The 20,613-nt window shown below is 41.0% G+C and overlaps 1 long non-coding RNA gene across 1 annotated transcript; it reads right to left on the minus strand.

The window, feature by feature from the left end:
* Positions 1-11,072: 11,072 nt before the first annotated feature.
* LOC120322680 lies at positions 11,073-20,568 on the minus strand. Its single transcript, XR_005562515.1, has 3 exons — positions 20,241-20,568; positions 12,111-12,211; positions 11,073-11,676 (listed from the first exon to the last, which is right to left on the minus strand). It is a non-coding gene; the product is annotated as an uncharacterized LOC120322680 (long non-coding RNA).
* Between the last annotated feature and the right edge of the window lie 45 nt (positions 20,569-20,613).

Below are 20,613 nucleotides of genomic sequence, written 5' to 3' on the forward strand. Positions count from 1 at the left end.
ATATAATTTTATATTTAATGGCAGAGTAGGTCTGCAAAAGAGAGAATTAGGTATTAAAATGTTCCACGTATAATAGATGAAAAGCTAATCCCAGTTTCCTCCTGCTACCAATGAAATTGGCTGCTCTGCCATAAACTCTTGCTATGCTAATATGATTTACTGCTCCACTGTGATAATGGTGAATGTTGCTCTCTGGTGAGGACAATGTGGTGGCAGCTGTTTCAGAGTGATGAGCAGCGGCTTCGCTGTACATGCTCTGCTTTAGCGGATGTCAGCTAAAACAGCAGTTGCATCCCCCAAGAGTTAGATTGTTGCTGTTGTTAACCTTTGTAGAGAAACACGCGAAGTACAGGCAGGTGCAGTCCTCAGGTGAATTGGCAAGAGGGTGTTGCACAGCCAAGTGGGTACTGTGTCTCACCAGGGAGGAATGGCAGGGATGAGCTTTACTAGCTCATATCACTGAGGTCCATTTGGCCTCTTTCAAATTCCTGCCCACTGAAAGCTCCTCTGACCTCCAGGGTAGATTGTGACTGGAGTAACTGCTTTCTCAGTGCTGCGTCCTGGAAAAAAGGAGGTGATGAAATGGAGTTTTAGTAGGCCCAATGAAAATAAATGGATTTTCTTTTCATTATAAATAATACATTTATACAGTAATTTATAAATATTTTTGTAGTGTAAATACATTTATAAATACATATCTGGAAATTGTGCATATATGTATATAAAAGGTATATATTTAAATATATTTGTATACATTATTGTATAATAATTAATAATTTAACACTTCATAAAATACAAATGAGTCAGTTGGGAGAATCATGGAAAAGTAGAGTAGTTTTGTCTTGCTGACAGACTCCTGGGATAGAGAAGCTGTTTCCTCTTGAGCACAAATCAAACATGAAACAACAAATACAGTTTGTGTTAATTATTTTATTAAAATGTCCAATCACATCTGTCTTTTAAACTCTCATCCTTGAGAAGGTTGTTTGGTTGTGGATTAACCTTGTCATGAGTATTGAGGCATGTGACATGCTTGGCTATGGAACCAGGTATGTGTGGGGTCTCACAAGTTTCTGTCAACACTTGAGTGTTGTGGCTCTCTGAGATGGATAACATTGCTGCCATTCAGAGTGGTGTTGCAGCTTCATTTGCACGGGTTTGATGGTATCTCGGGTATCCCAGCCCTTTGGTATAGGCAGTTCTCCATTATCTGAAGGTAAGTTTAGGTACAAATCACTTCAGCCAAGATGCTGGGTTTGGAAGATACTGGGTTAGGAAGGTGCCTGCTTCATTCTGTGGTATGAGTACCACTCTTGGGTACTGTCGATGTACCAGTCTTATTCCCCCCAAAGGAAATGTGCTCCCTGAGCTTTCCCTCTGCTATGGTAGTGCTTTTATGTGTGCAGTCTCCAGGTAACGTTCACCTCTGTGCAATGCAAAGGGATGGCTACTCCAGTCTTCCCTGAATTTACTGCTCTGCAGTCAGTCACATAGCAGGAAAAGCAAAGCATTATTTTGTTCATGTCCACCATTGACAAATGGCATTTGGTTTTTGTCATCATTTTGTTTCTATCTAGGTGTGTGCCAACACACAGGTTTTCCATGCTTCCATTTTTTTTCTTTTTTCCATCTCCTTGTCACCCACACATAGTACATCACACTCAGTATTTAGTGTGAGAAGCCCTAGGATAATTATCATTTGTTAACTGTGAAGGTGGTGGTTCTGATGGCTGCAGAATTCCAGCTATTGCATCCCATCATTATTAAGAAGAAAAAAGAAAGCTTGGAGGAAAGAGCCCTGCTTTCCTTCTTGAATCTTGGGGCGGTGGGGGGAAGGAGAGGGGACAGATTAATAACACTTTAAAAGTGGACAAAAAGTGCTTTTCCTGTGCTGAGTTTCATATTTTTAACCTTTGCATTTTGAAATTTCAGAGTAGCACTTTTCGTTTCCTAAACTGATGACACCTGAGGAAAAACAGATCTTTACAGCCAATTGCCTCAAATACTGCAAAGACATAAGTGACATTTTGCACATGCCCTGTAAGTGCAGACCCAGTGTATTGCTGGGAACCAACCTGTCACAGTTAAAATACAATAATGCAAAAAGCCATCGGCAGGCTGAGCAAACCCAGCCCTTCTTACATGTTACTTCTACAGTGTTCTGTCTAAAAACTACTATCCTTTGGAAAACTAGCTGACACATTTTAACGAGGAGAATCAAAGTGCCTCTGTAGGGTTCCCCTCATTTTAATACATTCATAATCATAGAAAGATTATATTGGAAGCCATCTGTAGATAAATGTAACTTCCTGAGACAGCTTAAACTACTGAGCCATTTTCATATAGCCCATTTGTGACATCATCAGATATGTTCACATTTCTGAGGCCAAAATAAAAGGTGGCTTTGTGTTAGTTATTTAGAAGACACTAAAAATCATAAAAGGAGCCCTGAATTTAGATAAAGTGAGTGCATGCAGGTGGTTACACAAGTCAGTATTCAGGCAGTGTTTGTGGTTTCTTAGCTCACCAGTTTTATCTACAGAGCAGCAAAGAGAACATGGATTGTGTTAGCAATCTTCTCCCATGTGGCAGACACTCGTAGGCCATGGCTGTAAGTTGGAACCTGGGCTGGATGCAGCTGTGAGAGGACTGAGGGAATGGCAGAACCCATAACACTAATGGGCACAGAGAGGGTGTCCCTCGACCTTCTATCTCCCGAGCTCCCCACCAGTCGCGTCGCACCTCTGAAGTCTTCAGTGTAGCCAAATACTATGTGGCGCTGCAAAATGCACGTCAGAGATGTGGATCTCTGCTGGTTCTGACACTGGAGAGGCAGCTGTTGGCAGACTGTACCGGTGAGTCTCTGCCAGCAGAGGGTGGTTTTAAGACCGTTTATGTATTGCTTTAATGTTTAAACACTGTATGGGCTGAATATTGAGCATGATGACCTTACTGCTTCCTTTGTTTCTTAATACTTCATCTTTAGTAATTGTAAGAAGAATCTAGAAAAGATTTTTTTCATTTTTTCTGTTGTTTTTGTTTGTTTGTGTTTTTTCCTCTGGCATCATTCTTCCAGGTAAGAATAACCAAAAATAACTAAATTTAGGAAGACAGGTTTGAAATAATGTTGGTGATGATTTAGAACTACTTTAGCCTAGGACCAAAGTACTTGAAATAAATAATCGAATAAGTTGTCGGTGTTCTAGCATTTATTAGGGATTGAAACATAAGCCACTAACAGTGAATGGAAGTCATCTCGCTGAACTTCAGATACCCAGCAGGTGCCTCGTCTCAGCGTGGGCTTTCCTTGCACTCTGCGGAGAGGACTGCACACATATCAAGGTTGATTTCAACACCTCTTATGCTAATTCAAGAGTCTTAAGTTTACAGAACACAAGCTAGCAGAAGCCTGATCCCAAACAGCGTTTGTGCCTGTATTATTATCATGTGGAGTCACACTATGCATGACAGTTAATGACTAGATAGTTAATTATAGGAGTAACTTATACAGGAACGGGCTCAATTCTTGCGCCTGCATTGCAGGGAGGCAAATTTGTCTCTTGAGATGTCTTTTCCTTTCTGTTGACTACAGAGGGAGCAGAGGTTAGAACAGCTCAACATTAGACATCTGACCTACACATCTAGCTGAGGTACATCTCACCCGCTGTGCCTGCAGGCTGCTGCTACTACCATTGGGTAATACTCTGCCTCCTCTTTGAAGGTCTGTACACACTTAATAGATTTTATGGATCTGATTTCACATCCAAGGGAATAAAGTGTGACAGTTAAAGCCATGTAACTAGTAGATAGTCATTAACTTTTCTGAAATCAGTAGAATTCCCCATGGGACCAATTGCACATGTATAAGTAGTTCAGACTGTCGTTGACTGGAGACCTGTTGGGAAGCTGTACATAATAAAAGGTAGTAGTAAATGATAATGGAAAATGCATCATGTTCTAATATATAGTGATTTATATTCTGAATTAGATGTTCTGTTGAGAATTTTCCTACACATTTTTAAGTAGTTTTAAAAGGTTTGAACAAAAATTCAACAATTTCTGTCCTTGATTTCCATTTATTTACCACTTGGAAATTATTTTCAAAATGGAATTTCTATCTAAAGGTCTTTAATTAAAAAAAAAAATCTGAGTACCAGCAATCTTCTGAACTGTTTTGAACTACTGCAGAAGTATAGCGCAGATGAGGCCTTAGTATTTCCTAGAGTAGGTAAAATTCCTCTCTGTTTGCAGAAATAGAGCAACCTAGTGACTAACTCCAGCAAAAGATCAGAGAGGCATCTTCCCACTGGCTACAAACTGCAGATAACCTCTTGTTTTCCCTTCCACAAAACACAGGCAATATCAAACATTAATAGGATTCACATCTTCCTCATCTGCAGGGATTAAGCTTTATGAACGTGTTTCCAAAGCCACATGCAAGAAGTGCGTTTGATGTATTTAAAGACAGAGAAATTCCTCAACAATTATTAAGGGATTAGAGGAAAAGGTTCAGGAGGATAAAAGAAGGTTATTGCAAACACAAGGGTGTATGCATGACACCATCATACTCTGTGGCTCTTCCAGAAGTTTCCAGTCTACAACAGACTGTAGAGAGCCTTTTGCAAGATTTAATGTGCCCAGTACTTGTGCTCTGCTTAAGGTTAATAACATGGAAAATCTTATGATTCCTTGCTGTAATGACCTGTTTGTATACAGATAGGCTTTCAACTTATGGAAATGCCCCATGGTTTATGAAATAGCCTCTTCCTGTTTGCAATGATGCAGTGCAATATTAAGTCATCTCTAACCTTTTACCCTTCCCTGTACAAGCTCTTTGTTGTTTGCGACCTGGCCCTTGAGATTTGGACTGATGGTGCCAGAAGCAGTTTTTACTTGAACTAGTCCCAGTTTTACCAGCTTTGGATGAATTATTGCACTTTCCTAGGAAAAAGGTTTGATCTACATCACTGCTGATTTGAATTGTAACAAATTGCTAAAAAATTACCTGTGTGTAGTTTGGGTTGAAATAATGAATTCTTGATTTTAGGGATTAATTGCATTTCCTATATGCACCAAACTCTCCTTCCATAGAGTAATGAGTCCAGGGACCAAGAAGTTCTGGATGCAGATGGAAAGTACATACTGCAGTGTTCCACCAGATTATATTTTCCTGTCTTTTGGAGAAAGCCCCTAATGCCAGTGAAATCTCAGCAATATGACACCTGACCCTTCAAGGGATGAAATAGAGTAAGTGAAAACATAAGACCTTTCATCAGGTTTGCACAGTTGGGTATTTTATCTTTTCTCTACAGCATATAGCAGGGGCTTAGGTAAAGCAGGCTGGATGGTCTTTCTAATTCATGGGTGGTTAGTTTATTTTGACTCTGAAAACATATCTTGGCTGAAGAGCTGCATTTCTAATGGCTGTGCAGTGTGCTGGGTGTCCTGCCAAATAGCTGGGGACTGCAGCACTATGTTGTTAATTCCTTTCTGCCAGTGAGACATTCCTGTTCATCTCTTGGACAGTGTCATAAGTCACTTATTGGTCTTGCCTGTTGCTGGACACAGCTGATATGGTGTGAACTCAGGCATAGTGTGTATGCGAGTAGCCATCGTGCCGTCCTAGAACCAACTCAATTTAGCTATTATCCTATAAAGAAAGATAAAAGAACATTGAACAAGCCAAATTACATTGGTGGGGTAAAAGCTTTGAAATGCAATGACTTTAGATATTGACAACTGACAGTTGCTTCATCAAGGCACAGAATTTTTCAAAGTATTTGACAAGGAAAATACAGATGCAACATGATGAATTTTCTTGTGGAACATTTTAATGGATATGCTCAGCTTTCCCAGTGGGATCTTACTTTCTTAGAGCAGAGATTAGTCACCATTTACTTGATTTGTCTGAACTTTCTGCCAAAATCAACAAGGAATGAATTGACAGGACGGACTTTAGAAACAAGGACGTTGTGACATGTTTGAAGAGAACGCATGCTCAGAGGAGGGTCTAATTCTGTTTCAAAAGCAGCTTCTTATCAGCAAAACAAGCTCTGCTCTTTCCTGTGTGTGTCTTGTCTCTGCCTTGCAGCAATGCTGAGAAGATGTTTCATCTTGTGGGAAGCCAAGGGAAAGCGATTTACTAAAGGCAGAACAACTTTGCACATGCTATTGCAACTCCAGTCATTCTATTGAATTCAGCTAAGACAAGCACTAAAACCAGCTGTGACTGAAAGGATTTGAAGTCTTTGCAGTTACTACAGGGTCTGTTCTTCTCCTGAATGAACACATCCTGCAGCTTCTATGACAAAGGGAAGAAGTACATACTGTACAGCACAGGAAAATACTACCCTGCTCTGTGGTCATGGGTGACATGGGGGAAGACAGGTCAGTCTCCCAACGCAAGTCAATAGGGCAAAACTTCAGTCATTGAAAAATGCCATTTTTTAATACACAAAAATCAAACTTTGCAACAGAGATGTGAGGCAGTGCACAGAGCAGTTGTATCTTTCAGAAATCTAACTGAACACAAGTAGCCAGGAGTCCATGTACTAACTTAAAGCAGCAATGATACCACTTCTCTCTCCATTCTTCTCCTTGCTCTTCCCAGAAACACTGCAACCAAAACTGACAGCACACCACATCTTCCCAAGCCTCAATATTCACTCACACATAGAGGAGAACATGGGAGGCTTTTTAAAATCCCCCTGACAACTGGTACAAGAAAACTGTTTAACTATTAGTGGAATGTCCTCTCATAAAATGCCAAACAGTCTTGTGTTTTTCAGGTCAAAAGCTAACAAGATGAACTGTGAGCTCTTATTACTTTTCTGTTCATCCACAGTAAAAATATAGAGTGCTTTAAAAATGTTGAGAACATGACAGTGATTGACAAGAAAAGAAGGCATGTAAGGAGATACTGTGCAGAAGAAATTTTAATTATTTTAATCATTTTTGTAAAACAAAATTCATACTGATAGAGGTTCTTGCATTTGCAGTGTCAGCCACGAGCCAGGGCTGTTTTCTCAACCAAGACACTTACACACTCTGCCTTGCACCCTTATGAAAGAACACCTAATTTGGTAAAATCCCAGAGTGACTTTAAGGAGAAAGAGCCTAACAAATTAAACAGCTGCTTGAACCACTTATGTTTTAATTTTTTCTCAGTGAAAGCATGTCTTAATTTTAGTGTGTCCAGTGCATGTGTGAAGCTGTTTCCATAATTTTTATTATTGGAGTTCATATGAGTTTTATAATAGCTGGTAGCTGATTTCTAATCTCACATAAAGTAACAATGACACACAGAGAGCGGTAGTTGTAATCACATTAAGTGTGTCAATAAGAAATTAGCAAAATTGTAAAGAAATTTTAACTGACAGCATGAGTGAAAGTTGATCTAGACCTTGGGTAGTGGGTTATGGTCTGATACTAAGGGCCCTAGTATTGGATTTATTGTATCATTAAGCCATGGTCAGAGAGGAGGAGAGTGAACTGTCTTTTACAGTTTTTAAAAACGAAAGCATTCTGCCACTGCTACATTCCTCAGTGAAAAAGCCAGTGCTATATGAAAATTGCTGTTGGAGATGATTCAACCATCATCTGTCTACATGTTAAATCTTCAAAATACCCTGTGTAACTGCATAGAGATGGCAAAGAACAACATAAAACATGTACTAATGTGGAGATTTAAAGATATCACACAAGCATTTGTTTAACTGCATTTGTTGAACTGAGTGTGGGTACAGTTCTTGTCTGCTTGGATCATTTAGCTGGCCAAAGACCAAAATTAATATTCCACAGCCACCTATGCCCAGTAATGACAGAGTCCTCCAGTGACATGTTAACTGTGTCAATGAAATATTAGCTAAATAGTAGCTGGGTTTTTCAGGTTATAAGAAAACTAGACCTTCATTTAATTCCAAGATAAGCTTAAAAAAAATTACTTTTTTCATTATGTGATGTGGTTATCTGCTGTGGTAACTTGGTGACCAGATAATCTGAATCTGCTAATTTATTGATTTAACTGAAAATGGAGCCGAAATCATATAAAATATAGAAAATTGCTTTGTTTTTAATCAGTCTGGTGAAATTTTAAGTAAATTAGGCAAATGTGCTTTGTGAGATTCATGCGTGTGCATTCACCCTTCTTATGCAACCCACACATGGGACACAAGATGTATTTAATTCAGCAGACCACAACCTGGGTCACAATCTGTGAGGGCATACAGCTCTGGGGTGAAATCACCAGCCTCTTGCATCCATCTCCAAAGTGACTGCCTACACCCCGTACATTACACAGGCTCTAGCATCCCCAATAAAGTGACCACAATAGATACTTATCTTCCAATACTGAGAATGTAGCTGTTTATAGATCACAAATATGCTTATGTGCTATGGATTTGCTAGCATGCCTTCATTTACCTGCGTAAGTCAACACAAGACACAAAATTGCCAAATATATTCACCTCTAATGAACATCTACCTAGACACACAGCAGGTCTGAAACAGGACAAAGGAAGCAATTACAGAGCATCCAACCAACTGCTAGAGGGCAAAGCAGCTGCAGCTATAGGGCCTCCTGCAACTTGGAGGGGTAGTGCCTGCTCTCTTCATGTTTACTATCTATTCTGTCCCCTGGAACATGGTTTATAATAAAACATACAGGGTGTTGTTTTGGTGCCAGGGAAGATGCTGCCTCTGTCTTGAAGATGCTGCAGCCATGGCTGGACCCTTGGAAAGGGTGCAACATACTTTTCTTTGGTGCAGTTAAGCATCATGAGTTGGGTGAAACATCTTAAAGATAGGATGGGACAGAGAGAAGCATTTGAAAGAAAGAACCTGCCCTGCAAGGAGTTAATTTAGAAACTTTCTGTTCTGCCTAACTTGAAGTGTTCTCTATAGTTGGGGGTTTTTTGGTGTTTTTTGTTTATTTTAAGTATTCCTTTATGTTTAACAAAATCTGATTTCTGAAGTTAAGAGCTTTGTGTTTTGCAACAATTGTTTCGAGGGAAAACTGAAAGTAAGTCCACCTCAAAGATCTGCTGACTCAGCTGTTAATATAATTAAAAATGTTTATTACCTCTGAAATGAGGATGTGCCTGCCTTTAGGTGTCTTGCAGGATTATAATGTGAATTCCTTAGTTAATTGCTGAAGACGCTGTTCCTCTGCCCTATGCTTAGTGCACTGATTTGCACGCTTACAAGACAAAAGCAAATTGCAGAACAGAGAGATTTGAATGTAAACCCATTGCTAAACATTGACCTGGAAGCATCAAGTTGTTCTTCTGATCTTTCACATTTACAGAAGGTGAGTACAGAGGTAAGGAGCAATAAAAGGGCAAGGCAAATGAGAAGGACTCTAAAGCACCTCAGCAGAGCTAACCTGTTGGGCTAATTAGTCACTGTGATTTTCACCCTTTTAAATGCTTGTGTCTTTGCACAATTTGCAGCATGGAGCCCTTTCTAACAGATGCAGAGCTTCAACAAAGCATATTTGCTGCTCCTTTACCTGTCCATGAGCTAGTGCATGCATTTTGCAGTGTTTCACATAATGTGGGTGAAACAAATAGGTACCTTTATACTTCCTTGTACCTGTGATGGAAGCAGCGAGAGGGAAAAGGCAAAAGAAGAAGCCAGAATTTCTGCTATCAAGAAGAAAATGCAGAAAGAGAGAATCTAAAAAGATTTTATTTGAGCAACCTATTAATGTGCCTGCTTGCTTCTGAGTTCTGCTGCAGCTTACCAGCTCATCAATACATATATATTCTGCTTATCTGCTGTATTTACTTGGTGACTGGATAATTTAAACCTGCAAATTTATTGACTTAACCGAAATTGCAGCCTAAATCATATAAAATACAAAGGAGATATATATATATATATATTTGGATTATCATGGGTCAGTCTTATTATGGGGCTAGATTCTCTCTCCTTTCACAGCATTGAATTTCAAAGCATTAGAAACAGAAATACATGACTTTTACTCTTTGTCTATGTATGTTTAAAATTATGTCAAGATACCCAAACATGGTATTGTCATATATAAAGCCAGCTCAAAGCAAGAACTGGCTGTTACCAGGCCAGTAACATGTCCCAATTCTATCTCACTTGGCACATCTCCAAATGCTGATTCTCACAGTATATCCCAATATACCAGAGAACAGTTCGTTAGTTCATTATGGATTGTTTATGATCGACAATATTTACTGTATGTACATTTTGAACTAACACAGTGCTGCAAGCAGACAGGGATATTAGGCAGCTATATGTTCCTATACTATGCAGATAAACTGTAGTTGGAGCTATTTTCCTACTAGCAACTCAGGCAAATGGATTGTAAAAGCACTTGGGTATTAGCCTAGGACTTTTATGATGGTTGTGGAAAAGAACATTCTGAATACGGTAGTGTCTATGGAGTCCTCAAAAAGATTGAACTTAGTTTGGCATTTACTAAGGGAAAGGCAAAGGCTTTAGGCACCACCAGTATGGAAGAAGTCACCATGCTCATATCACTTTGTCTTCCAGCTTGGGGAACAGGCTGTCAGGCACAGATCTGCTGTAGGGCACCTCTTTCAAGGCCACATTCTCTGTCCCTTCCATGTCCCCCACACCAGTGTGCCACTATTGTACTGATGTGACTGATGAACAGGGTTACTCAGACCATCGATGAAAGAAGTGCTGATTCATGAGGACCTTGTGCAGGACCCCTTGGGCAGGGTCTGCAGGGGTGCCATGGCTTTACGTGGCCCTTCCCACCCACCCTCAGCCACTTCCCACCTCCTCAAAACTTCTGCAGTACAGCCAAGAGAGCTTTCCTCTTCAGTATACTGAAGTGATTACTCTGCTATAACAAAAATAGGATTTTTTTTCCAGGAACTGTAGCTAAAGGCACGTGTATGCAACTGTGAAGCCTTGGAGATCCTCTGGAGATGGATGCAGGCAGGGCAATCCAGCTTGGAAGTCCCCCAGAGCAGCATAACAAGTGTATAATCATTATGTCCTACTTATTCTGGTCTTGTATAAGATGAAGCTGTGTATCATATACTTAATATTAAATGGACTGAAAAGGTCACTTGGTTTCTCTTTAATTCTTTTAATCTTCTTATAAGATACAAAATAGGCTTAAGTCAAAAACTGTTCTTTAATGTAAAGGGTTGAGGGGGGTTGTTGCTCACTTGGCATTTTGTGAGGATGACAGCTGTCCCTTAGAAAGACTGGGTTTGCCAAGCACTGATACTACTCCCCTGATCAGGTTTATGCCTCCTTGCTCAATATCCATAAAGATTTCTAGGAGACAATAACAATCATAGCAGTAGGAAGAGTCAGAATATAGTTAAACCTCCCAGCCCACACACAGTAACAGGAAAATCCTGTTTGAAGAATCAGGGAATAGCCTATTCTGGATAACAAGGGGTAATGTGCTGATAATGCTGCAGTCCCCCCACCCTCTGTGTGGTTACTCCAGCAGCAGAGTCCAGCCCACTGAGATTTAACATTTTTTTATATTATTTCATATAGGACAGCTGTACAGGGTGGGATAAGGAGAGAAAGGTTTCTTGAAAGTGCTTCTGCAGTTGAGGTAGCAACAATGTTATTTCGTGAACATACAAACTCAGGTCACTGCAAGAATAATTTGTTTTCTGATCCATGCCTGGGTTTTCTTGTGCACGCTGAAACCTAGAGGAGGAAGAGATGTGTTAGTAGGGAGATGCATAGCAGTGCAACCCACCCAGCATGGGAGTGGGAAAAGAGAGGGTGTCTGTTTTGCCTCCTACTCAGGGTCTCATGAGTGTTAATGTTGCTGGAACCACAGCTGGGTTAAGTGAGAGTTAAAACACCATCCTGAGACCAGATTTGTTCTTCTCAAGAGAAATGCTGGAAACCTTTTGCAATACAATACAAAGATTTTTCATTGCAATACTAAGCTGTTGTTGGGCTAGTAGTGTAGGCTGAACCCTAAAATTTGACACTTTCAGGCAATGAGAGGAGATTTTTAGCCAAGAATCACAATATTTCTTCCCAGAAAAATGCCCCAAGGAGCAGTAACCAAATTCAATTCACAAGCTTCCTTCTAATCTAAACTAAGAGCTAGAAAGAAAGACACCTCTTACCTTATCTACTGACTTGGGGGAAAACTACTTTACACCTCACTGCCAAACCATGCATTTTCTGATGGATAGGGTTCTTCTGATGAAAGAGAATCTGAGCTTTGCTTTTAATAAAAAAAAAAAAAACACAAACACAAATAAACAAACAAAAAAAGAAAAACCCCAAACAAATGTATATTTCTTAAAATACCTTGTATATTTTTTCCAATATTTAAATGTCTTTGTGGTGGTTTTATTCCCCATGATAGGTAACAAAGACATTAGCAATTAGCAACATCAACTTATCTGAAAAAAATCTTATCAAACCAATAGAAATCACTGTACGGGTAAGCAGATTCTTGGAGAGGAAAAAAGCACTGAAAATGTCTACTTCAGTAGGGCTTTTGTCTCACATAACAGTCCCATAAGCCAAGCAGCTGCAATTTCTACAGGGGTGCAAAACTGGTTGTGTAACTCTCCTCAGAAAATATTTATCAGTGATTCACTATCAGGACAGAGTGATGTGCACCTGCAGGCACCCATCTCAGGTCTGCTTCCATGAAGACATCAGGGAACTGTTCTTCTTCAGAGCTTGGTGTTTACATTCCCTTCCCCCCCCCCCCCACTGATTTTTACAGTGGTAGTGCAAAGATCAGATGCTTCTCTGTTAGTCAGGTCTGCATGCACTGTGAGCATGCAGTAGTGCAGGCTATAAATTCATTATGTAAATCGATTCCAGCATTTCTAGTGGATTCATTTAAGGTGTGTTACTCTAATATTGTCAATAAGAAGTAGGATTTGAAGGGTTTGGTCTTTGTAACTAACAAATTAAAGGCCAGTCATCTTCGGTTCCTTCAATTTGGAGCAGATAAAAGGTTATTTGTAAGCATTTGGAAAACAACAAGGAAATGAGTAGCAGCTACCATGAATGCATCAGGTAGAAATTATATCTGGTAGAAATCGCAATCAAATTTCTTTCTATGATAGGCTAACAAGACTCATAAGCAAAAAGCTGTAGATATAATTAGATATGTGGACTAAAGTGAAAATTTTGTCTTGTGGTGCATTTTCATAAACAAACTCGCTAAAACCCCTACAGGGTCAGCGCAAATCTGGTTTCATATATTTTCACCACAGAAAGGTGGCTACATGTTTTTATCCTAGTTTTTTTCAAAGTTTTTCTAACAATGCACATCGTGAAATAGAAAATACATGTGTGAAATTTGCTGATAGTGCAAAAGGGGGAAGATTGTGGTTATAATGGAGGATGGTGAGCAGTTGGTTTTCCCAAAAGGATCAGAACACACCTTCTACCACCTGCCATGCTTTGCAACTGTTGCCTGTGGCAGAAATATCAGTTGCATGGATACGCCTGGATTAGGTCTTTACTCTGATGTGGATCCATTTGCTGTTATTATTTGGAGCAGAAACCACAACCAGAAGTCTAGAGCTTTCCAGTCTCTTTATAGTTTATTCCACAGAACTGGCAGGCTAGAAGTATTTCTAAAAAGGGACCTAGGAAAAGTAGATACATTCTCCCACACCAACTTCAAAACATTTAGTAAGTGGATGCAATGCACAGAAGCATCAAAAACCCCAGAATGTCCTGCAATCACAAACAGCTGTGATGAGAAAAGGAAAGGCAGGAGGGGCTGTTAATTCAGATAGCAGCTCCCAGCACAATGATCTGGCATCTACAATCTCCAACACATGCAGGTGACCACTAAAGGAAGACACATGACATGTTGTTGTGGTTCAGCCCCAGAAGGCAACTAAGCACCACACAGCCGCAGCCGCTCTCTTACGTTCCTACCCCAGTGGTAATCCAGAGGGTAAAAGTGAGAAAACTTGTGGGTTGGAATACAGACAGTTTAATAGGTAAAGTAAAAGCTCTGCATGCAAGCAAATCAAAACAAGGAATTCATTCCCCACTTCCCGTGAGCAGGCAGGTGTTCAGCCATTCCCAGGAGAGCAGGGCTCTATCACGTGTAATGGTGACTTGGGAAGACAAATGCCGTCACTCCAAACATCCCCTCCTTCCTTCCTTCTTCTCCCAGCTCCATATGCTGAGCATGACACCATATGGTCTGGAATAGCCCTTGGGACAGTTGCAGTCAGGTGTCCTGGCTGTGTCTCCTCCCTGTGCACCCCCAGCCCACTTGCTGGTGGGGTGGGGTGAGGAGCAAGAAAGGCCTTGACTCTGTAAGCACTACTCAGCAGGAAGGAAACCATGCCTGTGTTGCCAGCACTGTTTCCTGTACAAATCCAAAACACAGTCCCATACCAGCCACTGTGAAGAAAATTAACTCTACCCCTGCCCAAACCAGCACACATGTAAGTGCTAAAGGACTTTTTATCAGGCCACACTGTAACAGAAAGAAAAGGTCAGTCTATGACTGAGGCTAGGCTAGCTGCAGTCACATTGAACACTAATACAACCTAAATATTATTTAATTATATGGAATTTACTCACAAAATTCTTGGGTAACTCGCTTGGTAAAGGTGAATGAGACCTTGGCTCATCCAAACACTGCCGCAGACTCCCATCTTCCAATATTAATTGACATTTATCCCATACTTATTGACATCCATCCTATTTTTGTTGACATTCATCCCATATTCTTTGAAAATAGTTGTAAAAGGGGATGTTGTTGTTGCAGAAGGAAGAGTTGAACTCCCAGAACTGAACAGCAGAAGCATAGTTGAGAAGGAGATGGATTAAATACTGGATGGATAGTTTGCACAGGTGGGAAAAGTCAAGAGTGAGAAGGGTGTACAACTTGCATGGAGGGAATCGTCTTGAATTTGTATGTAGAAGTATTATAGTAGTCACATCAAGTTTTAATGAGCAGTTCCAGCACCCTGCATAAACAGAGCCTAAATGTTGTAGGTCCTTCACTGTTATGGTTACCCAGTGGCATCTGTGCCAATGGCTGCCCGTGGGTAGGGACAGCCAGACAAATCTGAAACACCAGGGAATCCTTTCCAGGTTAATTCTGTGGTGTTACGTGACTGTGTGCTTTATCAGTAAGAAAGCCAGCTGCCTCTTTGGCTGCTGTACTGCACTGAGGGATAACTGGGGGAGTGTGATGTGATGTGATAGGAGCAGGTTTAGTTAAATGAAGAGTCTTTTCCATTATCTCTCTGAAAAACAGTTGACAGTCTTGCTGGTGTTGCCCTGCTCAAAAAAAAATTAGGCTCTGAAGCAAAATGTTTCCAAAATATAATATACTTTCTAACATGCCTTTAACTCTCTAGATATTAGTTCTAACTAATCACAGCTGCTTTCCTTTGAGCTGCCAGCTTGCTTGTAGGGAAGGCACAGAGAGCTGGCCAGTAAAAATGTGAATTATTTATGTTCCTGCTGAAAGCATGAGTCTTGTCACTAGAGCCTTGCTTGATTGAATGGATCTGTAGAGACAGTTTCTGTAGCAACCCAGAACCTTGCCCAGCAAAATGTCATCCAGTCACAGCTAGCAGAGAATGGTAATAAATATCTGTCTGGGTAGCTGAGAACGACACAGAAGTGCCAGAATAAAATATTATCTGGGTTTTGAGTCCTCCAGTCTCCCAAGACCCACCAAGATGTCATTTCAGAAGGTGAGCTGGTAGCATGTCAACCCAGGTATCCATAACAATTTAGCTGTGACAACATGAGGTTTCAAAAGATTACGCAAGTCTTCATGGGAACTCAGCAAGTCTTTAGAACCAGGACACTGCTGCAATCAGGCTCTTACTGGTAACCCGGCTATTTAGAAGCATTATAAATAAGGATGTGGTTCACAAAAGCTCACTGTCACATCTTTGGGTGCTATATCCACATACCAAATGCTAGGTTTGATAACACTATCCATAATGTTTCTGAAATCTGCCTGTGCTGGTTTAAAAGTAAACCAGCAGGAGAAATGAACCCAACTCAAGAGAGATTTTAAGTCAGTTACAATTTACTAAAAAGATTACAATAAATACAGAGAAAACTGGTTTTAACCCACAAAGACAGATGTATAACCCAGCACCCCGGGACAAGAACAGAATAGTCTTCGTTAGCCCCTGTGCTGAGCACCACATGGCTCCCCTGGGTGCAAAGTAAAAGGAAAGAAAAACCTGTTGCTCTGGATGATGGCTGCAGTCCTGTTGAAGTTCTGGTCCTCTTCTGGATTTCCCAAAACTCCAAGATTATATCTGGTTGGGTTCAGGTGGGAATGTCCAGTACTTCCTCCAGGGCTGGCAGTTTCACAATAGGTGATTTAACTCTGTGAGTCATGGGATATTTGGGAATCTTTAATAGACTAGGTCATTGCAGCTGCCTATTATGCCAGTCTTTTGTGGCCCATAAGCAGAGTTGCCCCCTCAGGCTGGGTGTGAAGGTGCTCATGCCTCCCTGGAGGGGAGTTATCACAACTGAGTCATTGGTGTGAAAATAAAGAAACACTTCTCACAGAGTTTTTAACACCCAGCTTGTAAGCTGAGGTGTCAGGTGTGCCCTGGGCAGCTGCTGCAAGCGATCCATTATTAACAGTCCATCAGAAATGACACAGAGGGTGTAGAATACACAGTTTTGGTTATAACCACATAGTGATAAACTGGTCCTGGCCCCTGTAACTAGGACACTGCCTTTTTTATTTTCCCCCACAGTATTTAGTGTAGATTGACCAAGGCAGGAACATGTAGACTCAACAGTTCCTTTCCTATTTATTCTCAGCCTTTGATCTTGGCTCATTGCTGTTTGAGCCTTACTGTAAAGATGAACCCATCATAATGAAAATGTTACAGAGATTACAAGATGTCAGGACTATCTTGCAAAGCTTTGAAGGGCAATATAGGTTAGTACATTTGTCTAGACATACTAAACATATTTTTCAGTATGTCAGTATTTGAATTTTTCCTAATTATCAACTGAGCAAATGATCCTTTACTAAATGTATTTATCACACCTTGAGAATTTCTGAGGTTGTGAAACCCTATCTATATTAGAAAAGTTACAATATCCAGAATTTTTTAAGTACTGAAATGTTAGTAGATGGTTCCTTCATCAAGCATCTCCAATTCATCTCTATTCACCATCAGATACTGGAAAAATAAACTGAAATTTTTTGTGCTTCCACAAATCTGCAACTCCAGCATTTCCTGCATTTTGACCTTATGAAGAAAACTAGGCTCTTCACATTCAGAGCAACCTAGGTGCTTAGCTCTAAACAGGAGATAATCCTGTTATAAAAGGCTTGTGGTTACTAGTTCAGAGGTCACCAGGGTACAACTCTAAAGGTGAATAAAAGTGAGGGAAGCTGTGTGAGACCTGTGTAACCTAGACAAGGAATAATCTGGCTGGCACACGATGGAGGCTTGGTTTATCTTTAAAAGTTTTGCTGATTTAGCAATACCAGGACTGAAACAACATTCACCAATCAATACAGCTATGTTGGCTGTCAAAAAGCCACAGGTGTAGTTTCAATGGCAAAACATCCTTTGCAGTTCTGGTATAAGCAATAGACAGTTAGAAAAGCAATTTAAATTGGATCATGCCTCTAGGAGGGTTTACCAGGTCTTCTACTGTAACTATATTGGCAAACTTTCTAGTTAAGGCTGTTCTACAAATCAGCTACTGAAGTGTGTGAGGCTGATGACAGTGGAGCTGCTTTGAAGGCTTGACGAGTGTATAAAGCTTTCCACCCCTTGGGAGGCCCACTGAGAAACACTGTCTACTTCCTTAAGAGAATCTTGGCTGGAGAACAAAGGACTTCAGCTCATATACAGAGGGGTAATTTACATCTCATTAAACCAATATTTAAAAATCTACACTGTGTTTGTTTCTTTAGTGTCTGTGTTTTCCTTTTCCTAACATGACAAAAAAGATGCATTTTCAATTAGTTTTTTTTTTTTATTTTTCCAGAATGAAAAGCAGCAAGAACATTTCTGGGTGCCTAGAGATTCTTTTCTTTTTCTATCCTTGCTTAGCTATAAAGCAGCTTAAAGTAATTTAATGAAAGTTCCCAAGAAAAATAATCTCAAGCATAAACAGAAGTATGAGTATTTTCAACTACAGATGTTTTGGAATGTAATAAAATCTTGAAAGGCATGTTTCCTTGATATATTTTGTTATATAGTACTATAATTTCATGACTATTCAGCAAAACATCTTTAATTACCAATTGCTGGTGATACTCAAGTCATGTGGGCTATACGTGGGTCTAGTCTGGAGGCTTTTTAGTGGGCTTTATACCAGCAAAACCCATAGCTGCATCTATTAAAAAAAAAAAACCAACCCACAAACCAAAACCCAAATATCCAAATTTTATCTGACAGCTATGTCAGAAGCAATGGGACTGCTGTAAGAAGCTGTAAGAAGCAATGGGACACAGCTGTACCAGAAGCATTTCTAAGTGATGCTTTCAGCAAAGCTCTTCTTTTGCTAGGAGGTGGTTTCAAGAACACACGTATGAGACATGCTTACGCAGGCATAGATAAACTCACACTCTGCACACATTGCTGGTACAACACAAGTCCTGTAATAATAAACAACTTTTCATTAGAGTGCCCAAGGATAGACTCAATGGGCATTTCTGTACAACTCCTAATGAGTTGTTTCAAAAATTGCTTAGAGCACAGAGCATTCCCACAACTCATCAGCATGGAGACCTCACGGGCAACTTCTTGCTAACAACCTGTAGACCTTGCTGAGGTACCACTGGCTTCACATGAAGACTAGTAAAGACAAACTAATAATACACTAAAACACTAGATCTGCTCAGGGACACTGGGTGTACTCAGCCTCAGGAAGACTGTGTTCTGGAGGGTAGCAAACTGTTTTGCATCACATCAGTCCTTTCCTGATCAGTAAACAGCAAATCTGATTTTGAGGGTGGCCTTGGACCACATGACATCTTCATCAAGGCAGTTTTGCTTATATTGTTGGGTTTGCTCCTGTAATTAGTACAAACAAGCATTCTAACTTACAAACAGAGTGGTTTGAGGAGGAGAAACATTTCCCCGCCCCCACGTTTTTCCCCTAGGAGCAGAACAGTATGTACTGTTTTTGCTAAATAAACTGGATGTACATTATGGCTTGATTCCTAGTACATAATTAATATTATTAATGGACAGGGGGTCTTCAAATAGCTGCTAATATTTATGCTGAGAAGAGGCCTTGTAGTTCCAGCTTTGGTCAGCCAGACACAGAAACTTTAGTTTTATTTTCTTATCTTGTGGTGACACACTGTAAAGGTGGTGTGTTCAAAGTACAGTGTTTCAAGGCTTACAGGAACAAACATGAATTTGCAATTCAACAGGCAAATAAAAGCTGGTTTTGCATTTCGTGTCCCTGCCTTCCCTGTTTCTCAGAAAGGGGATACAAACATGAAGACAGAAACTAAAATATATTTGCAGCTGGATAAAATGACAAACAGCCACTTTTACCAGAAGCTGGTCAGGTTTTCGGTTTTGCTATCTTTCCACTATATTTGCAGAACATATATCCACATATATATGTAATTTACACTTTAACATAATCTCATCATGTGTTTTTTCAGTGTATTTTAATGAAGCATTCACCCACTGCCTGCTTTCAAATGCTGACAGTTCCCCACAGTCACTAAGGAATAGGCAATGGGGGGAGGAAGGAATGGCTATACCTGAAAACGCTTTGCAAGCAAGTTCACTTAAAAGAGATACCTTTGGGCAAATCTCATGACTAAGGAAGGGCAAGTTTTGTTTCTTTTCTCTCTAGTTCTCCTCTGTTAGTAGCTCACTCCTGTGGCTCCTGGCTCTGTTTAGACCTCGAAACACCGGTGTGAGGGGGGACTACTTAAAAGGTGGAAGACAGAAAGGGCATCAGAAAAACAGGGAGGGCCGGGACGCTTGCTGAGGCGGACGGATTACAGAAACAGAATAGTTCGGGTTGGAAAAGACCTCCGGAGATCATCTAGTCCAACACCTCTGCCAAGGCAGGGTCACCTAGAGCAGGTGACACAGAAAGTGTCCAGGTGGGTTTGGAATATCTCCAGAGAGGGAGACTCCACGACCTCCATGGGCAGCCCAATGCTCTACCACCCTCAACGTGAAAAAGTTCCTCCTCATGTTGAGGTGAAACTCTTTGTGTTTTAGTTCACAGCCACTACTCCTAGTCCTGTCACTTCCCATCCAATAAACAAAACCTACTGTTCCTGGAAGCGGCCGCTTCGGCGAGGAGAGCGTTATGGAGGCTGAGCCATCGGCGGGCGGGGCCGTGCTGGCCAGGGAGGCGGGACTGGGCCGGGAGCATCAATCAGCGCTGAGGGCGGCACGGGAAGGCGGGAGGAAGAGGCAGGGCGGGACGGGAGCGGCGGGGCCGAGACACGCCGCCAATGGCGAGTCGGGACGCGAGTGCGAGAGCGGGACCTGAGCGCAGGAGCCCGTCAGTGGGGAGGAAGGGCGGTGCCAGCCAATCGGAGACCGCTGTGCTGACGGGCGAGCCAATGGCGAGCCGCGCAGGCGGGGCTCTAGCCAATCAGGGCGCGACCGGCGAACAAAAGGGGCCCTCCAAGGCCCTGGC

This window comes from Pipra filicauda, unplaced genomic scaffold (assembly GCF_003945595.2).
Source record: "Pipra filicauda isolate LSUMZ 115617 unplaced genomic scaffold, ASM394559v2 scaffold141_size4267151_pilon, whole genome shotgun sequence".
In the NCBI taxonomy this organism is placed as follows: Eukaryota; Metazoa; Chordata; class Aves; order Passeriformes; family Pipridae; genus Pipra; species Pipra filicauda.